Source organism: Triticum aestivum, chromosome 3B, assembly GCF_018294505.1.
Source record: "Triticum aestivum cultivar Chinese Spring chromosome 3B, IWGSC CS RefSeq v2.1, whole genome shotgun sequence".
NCBI classification, from domain to species: domain Eukaryota; kingdom Viridiplantae; phylum Streptophyta; class Magnoliopsida; order Poales; family Poaceae; genus Triticum; species Triticum aestivum.
The window spans coordinates 262827366-262834072 of NC_057801.1; positions in this window are offsets into that span (position 1 = coordinate 262827366).

Here is a 6707-nt window from a genome sequence, read left to right on the forward strand (position 1 = left end):
GTTATGCGACCAGGGTGATCCTCAACATCAAAGATGATGGGCGTGCTGGACCACTTCAGGGGCTTGCACGATTCAACTGACGGTTCTGCTGCATTTACTTCCCGCACCCACTGTTTGAGTTGGTGGTGCGAAGTGTGCAGAGAAGCGCCGCCGTCGACGCACAAGACCTCTGTTGCTTTCTGAAACTCATGCTCGTCGGTCTCATCCTCATCCATCTCTTCATCTTCATCTTCGTCTTCGTCCTTGTCGCGGTTGCGGGGAGGCCTGTCTCCTTGCCGCTGCTTGGCCTTGCCGCGGCGCCCTCCCCGGGCGGGACGCTTCTTGCCGGATCCTCCTCCACCTTCCTGGGCCTTCTCCTTGTCGCGGCGCTCGTATTCAGCTTTCTGCAGCTCAACAAGCTGCTCAACCTTCTTGCAGGCTTGGAGATCATGGCCCTTGGTGCGGTGGATCTTGCAGTACTGCTTGCCGGAGCCGTCCTGCTTGTCGGCGGCCACCACAGCCTCGCCGGAGTCACCAGCTTTGGCCTTCTCGGCGCCACCTCCGTTGCCGGACTGCTCGACAACTAGCACATCCTTAGCTTTCCTCTTTCTGTTATTCCGCCTCCGATTCTTCTTTGCCGGGCCGGCATCTTCACTGTCAGATCCTTCTGCTCCTGCATTCTCTCCGGGGAGTTTCCTCCCCTCCTCAGCACGTGCACACTTGTCGGCCAGAGCATATAGCTCGCTGACATCTCTGATTTTGCACATCGCCATCTCCTCCCTCATCCTGCGATTACGCACGTTCTGATGGAACGCGCTGATAACCGCGGCAGGGTGGACGTCTGGGATGTTGCGCTGCACCTGGCTGAATCTCTGTATGTACTTGCGCAGGGGTTCTCCTTCCTTCTGGGCGAGCAGATGAAGATCGCTCTCCTGGCCATGGGGCTTGTGGCCGCCTGTGAAGGCGCCGACAAACTGATGGCACAGGTCCGCCCACGAAGAGATGGAGTTGTCCGGCAAGTGCATGAGCCAAGATCTGACGTTGGGCTTGAGCACCAGCGGGAAGTAGTTGGCGAGGATCTTCTCGTCGCGCCCCCGGCAGCCTGCACCGCGATGGTGTAGACGCTGAGGAACTCCGACGGATGTATCCTGCCATCGTACTTCTCGGGTACGTCTGGCTTGAAGTTCTTGGTACTGGGCCACTGGACCTGCCGCAGCTCACGAGTGAACGCAGGGCAACCTACCGCGTACGGCAAGTCGCCTGGTTCCCCTGGCGCATGCATATCAATAGTGGGCCCAGCGCGCTGGTCTGACTGACGCCGCGCTTCTCTTCGACGCTCGATGCGAGTACGAGCGTCTTCTTGTCGTCGTTCTTGGAGAACTTGGCGCTGATCGCGACGAGCTCGCGGGTCCGACGACGCGGTGGAGTCGGTGTCGAGGTTGGCCCGGCGAGTCGGCGATCTTGGCCTTCGGGGTGGGGAGTGCACGGTGGTGGCACCCCCACCGGTCTTGTCGCCATCGGCTTGCGCCTGGGCGTCTTGTCGCGGCTTCGACGTGCTTGGTTGCCGGGGCTTGTCGCCGTTGGCGAAGCCGATGAGGCTCTGGATGGTGATCCTCCAGTCGTCGATCTTGTCCGGCGCTGGAGGATAGTCTAGTAGCAGTTGGGCTCGAGCCAACGCTTCTTCTGGGGTTTTCGGCGGCGGGGGCGAACGACGCGAGGAGCGGGATATGCTCAAACTTCTAACAGTGTTAGAAGGAGCAACATCTCGTCCAGGCGACCGTGCCGCGCTCGCGCCTACATGTTGTCGTGCATGTTGGCCTTGAGCGTCCCGCGATCCGCCGGCTTGGCCTTGTTCTAACGCGAGCACGGTGCCAGGAGCACCATGGCATTGTCGATCCCGCGCCTCCTGAGAGGGACGCGGTGCATGCACGGACACCGAAGTTTGCGGGGCCTTGTCCTTAGATCTGGTGACGATGTGAGTCCCCCCGTCGGCGCCCGTTCCTCCGCCGGCGTCTACCCCACCGCCCGTTTGCTCCGGCGGCGGTGGGATCGACGTGGACGGAGCGGCCACCTCCGAAGCCTTCCTCTTCGGTGGCATGTCGATGAAGATGTTGATGTAGCGCGCGCGAAGACCGGATCAGGTTCGCACAACCTCGACGCCCCCTACCTGGCGCGCCAAAGATGTCGTGGGAAACGAGCACCTATGGGGCAGGGCCCCTTCTCGGTCCGGCAGGGAGCGGAGGGCGCACGAAGAGAAGATCGGGGCGAAGCACGCGGGGGATTTTTACCCAGCTTCGGAGCTCTCCGGAGAGATAAAACTCCTACTGTTGCTTTGTGTTTCTATTATGTTCTTGCTTGAGAGCGTGAGTGTGTTGTAGTTTCAAATGAGTCGAACCCCTTCTACGTGCGCATGGGCCTCCTTTTTATAGGCTAATGGGGTCATCGACAGGTGGCAACGCAGAGAGGGGTAAAAAAGTAAAAAAGAGGGGTTGGTACAACCGCTATCTATAGTGCCCCCTACCTAACTCTGACGGCAGGGGACAAGGGCATTTAATGCCCGTCCAGTCGCCCAAACAGTGCAGGAAGCGACCGTTAGGGGCGCCACCGATCGCCACGATGGCCTTCTCATCATCTCCACTTGCCACCTTGCACCGCTTGGCTGCATAGCCGCCCGCCACGTGCGCCAGGAATGATCTTGGGGCGACACGTCGTCGGATGCGCTGGAGCATGGGCGCAGAGTGTGGCGGCTTCGCCATGGCAAGCGCCTTGCCGCGGTCGTTGTCTTGTTGCACCCGAAAGCTTGTCGCTCGCCGGGTCTTGCCGGGACACGCGGCGCATCGCGGCAAGTTTCTTGACTATCCTTCCCGGCAAGCTCCTCTTGCCGGGGCCTTGTTCTTCCCGGCAAGCTCCTCTTGTCGGGGCCTTGTCTCCTTAGTTAAAACACTTTGTTCTTGAATGGCATCAAGTAGGAATAGCGGAGGATCTTGGCGGACGCCCGGCAAGCCTTGCCGCGGGACGCTGCGACTGCCCGTGCACAAGTTCGGGATACTAAGGTACCCCTACTTTAGTACACAGACACGGGGGTGCCTACTACTACGTGCAGGCCCTGACGACGATCAGGAGTAGTTTAGGAGGATCCCAGGCAGGAGGATCCCAGGCAGGAGGCCCGCGCCTCTTTTGATCTGTATCCCAGTTTGTGCTAGCCTTCTTAAGGCAAACTTGTTTAACTTATGTCTGTACTCAGATATTGTTGCTTCCGCTGACTCGTCTATGATCGAGCACTTGTATTCGAGCCCTCGAGGCCCCTGGCTTGTATTATGATGCTTGTATGACCTTTTTTATTTGTAGAGTTGTGTTGTGATATCTTCCCGTGAGTCCCTGATCTTGATCGTACATGTTGGCGTGTATGATTAGTGTACGATTGAATTGGGGCGTCACAAGTTGGTATCAGAGCCGATTGCTTGTAGGAATCCCCCTTTCCAGCTCCTTGGCCGAAGTTGAGTCTAGTCGATGAAAATTGTTTTACTAACTTGGCTGTGCGGCCCATGGGCCCACGTCGCCAATTGGGTAGTATTAGGATCTTTTATTCCTCATCTATACTTCGGGATTCTGATCTCTCTTCTATTCGGGATAAATGATTTTACCAACGCTAACTCTAGGTTCTCGTACTTACTTCCTCCCGGAGAGTCCCTCACTCCAGATGATTGCTTGGTTCACCGAAGGATTCCGAAGATACTCTTCGATGTTCTCTCAAGACTTTATGCTCACCGCTTTTTGCTATCCCCTACCATTGTTATATCCTTATGGATAACTGCATACACTTGCCATTCTTGCAGTTAATCCCATTGATCTTGTTATTTACAAGATGCCCTGAACTGCTCTCCGTTGTTCTGAGAATCCTTTGAGCTACTGCCTTGCAATTCCTTGCCACATGAATACCCCTGCGGATAATTTCTCACACTTACCGAGTTCCGTTAATCCCCATTTGATTCATGTACTCCAAAAAAGTCTTCGAAATACAATTTTTGATCTTCCGGGAAATCCTCAGCAGCCTATTGCTCTTGAAATTCTTGCTTGCTTACGTTATGGTTGATCCCATAATCTAGTAATCTTATTGGTATCCTTTGTCATTATCATTTCAGTCCGTTGATTCAATATGTTGCGGTTGCTCACAATCCTCAATGAATCGTAGAATTCGCCCTTCCGACTCAGACGCCATTTTGAACAGGAGCTGGTTCTCAACCAATCAAATTGTCGTTGATCGTACTCCTAAGTCTACTCAACTTACCCATCCTCAATCAGAGTGCTTTGCTTCTGATCCCTTGATTTGTAAATCATAATACCTTTGCATTTGAGCTTTGAATTAGTGACTTGTTCTTATAAACTAATCTCCTTGCATTCTTTCTTCCTTTGGTTGTGTGCCGATACTCACACTAGAACCTTTGTGGCCACCAGATCCTTTATTGGATTTTATCCGACAATGTCCTTCATATTCAATAACTTTGTGAGTCTTTTCTCGGATACATAATGCCTTTGGTAAATTGTATCCCCTGCCTTGTCGAACATGCTCTGCTTTCGAGCTTGTGTTACTTACTCCTGAAGTTTGTGGTATATGTTCCTAAGAGACCTTGATGGGTCGAACCTATGCCTTTTCTAATCTTTGTGAACCCAGAAACTACTACGGGTCATACTCTACTGATGTTATGTCAGATAAAATTTCAACACTACAACTTCATCGAAGGAGAGAAGTGAGTGAAAGGTTATGCATTAGAGAAGTGGGAGTCGACCTTGAACTTTGTGTTCATGCCCATGGGCACGATGTAGATCCTATCATGGAAGCTTCTTGAAATAATAACCATTTCCCTAATAAATATCATCTGGTATCTGTGAATTGATCCTTTGCAATCGTGGTTCCGACCATGATCTCCTTTAAATACCATTTCTCGTGCATGTTTAAGCACTTACCTTCTATAGACCAATACCCCAGTCCAAGCTCTACTTTGGACTGTCGTCGAGTATTAGCCCCCTGGTATCTCGAGATTATCTTGGAACTGCATAACTTCTTATGATTCTTCATCAAGTACTACATTCTCACTGATTGTAATTTTTCATGGACTCTGAGTTATTAAACACTCAAAGACACCAATAACTGAACCGAGTCCGCACTACAGTTCAACTACTCTTAGTAATCTTCTTTAAGTACGAGTTTGTACCCGATCAAGCCATTCCTAGCCTGATCGGCTATATCCTTATCATGCAACTTTTTAACTATGCTACATGATCCTTATTCCCGGAGCACCACTTTCAACGATGAGCTAAGCTTACGTCGATTTTCCTCGCATAGCATTTCACCTTGAACAACCAGCTTGATTTTTAGTTTGTGTCGTACTCGTGGTTCCAATAACCTTTCGCTTCGGCATTCCTTTGACTTGATGTCATCGCTGAGCGGTTACATCTTCTTGAAACCTCTCGACAAAGTTGCCGGGATCATCATCAACATTTTGAATCCTTCCTGGGCATCAATTGAGTTCATAATGGTAAGTTCCATCCTTGTCCCTTGGTAATTTGAGTTACCATCGACAACATATTTACCTTCCTTTCATCACAAACTTGTTCTTGTTAAAGATGCAACTTGCGATTCAGTTTGTGTTATGTTCTACCTTGAAGTATTACTCCCTTATGTCAAGGATGTTGCAATGATTACTCCACCTCTTAAGAATTCTAGGTATTGTGATGCCTCTCGCCATCACCCTTCTTTTTGGTCCCCGTGTTGCTTCTAACCGGAATACCAGTAAATGAACTCTGCCATGAGACTTCAGTATTCTTAGCAACCTTATTGCTTCGGAGTTAATGGACAATAAATCCAACTTAGTGTGTTGGTTGCTGAATCACCATTCTGGCATTAGTCGTGCATCCCAGCCCTATTTCGGGTGCACCTTCCAACCAATGCTTAAATGTGTATGGTTTCCTTGAGCATACACCATTAAATCTTTTGATCTGACAGATGTTATCTCCTTGTTCACCTAATTGTGGAGATACATCTTTTGGGACTCTCGATGGATTGTCGCTGAGTTCATCAGCCACCCCCTCATCCTCTCCTTGGTTTAATGATGAACTCATGATTCGGAACTTGCTTCCATAGTTCATTCCCAGAGTATCTTGCAACACCGTCGCATCAAATTGTGTCGCACCTTTTTCATCTCAGGCATCCTGAGCCTGAGGTATCCTGGCACCAATCAGATTTGAATCTCGGTCAGATATGATGGTGGGAACATATTTCTAAGAGTTTTAACATTGGTCTTTTTTTATGTCTCAGTAAGGTGATGTCATGCCTAGCACATCTGGCCGCAGGACCTATTGTTATAATTTCCTTTTTGGCAAGGTTAGTCATTCTTCCGTGAGGAAATTGTAAGACTTATTCTATAAGTTGTTCCTGATGGATCCATTGTGTTTCCAAAGTCTGATCTTGACCTGATGACCATGTCAATGCTATCTCGAAGCATGTCTATGGTACTCCGATTTTCAACAAGAACACTTATCCCAATGCTAATTATTTCTTGCTCAATTATCCAAACACCGTTGTATGGGTAATGTCATGAAAATTTCTCTCCCCTACCTAAAGAGTTTTCTACAATATATCCTAACATGTATATCATGCTCTGGTTGTCCTTGGGAAGGATATACCCTTGAAATATGTGTTTAAACACATTTTCCTTTCCATTGTTCTG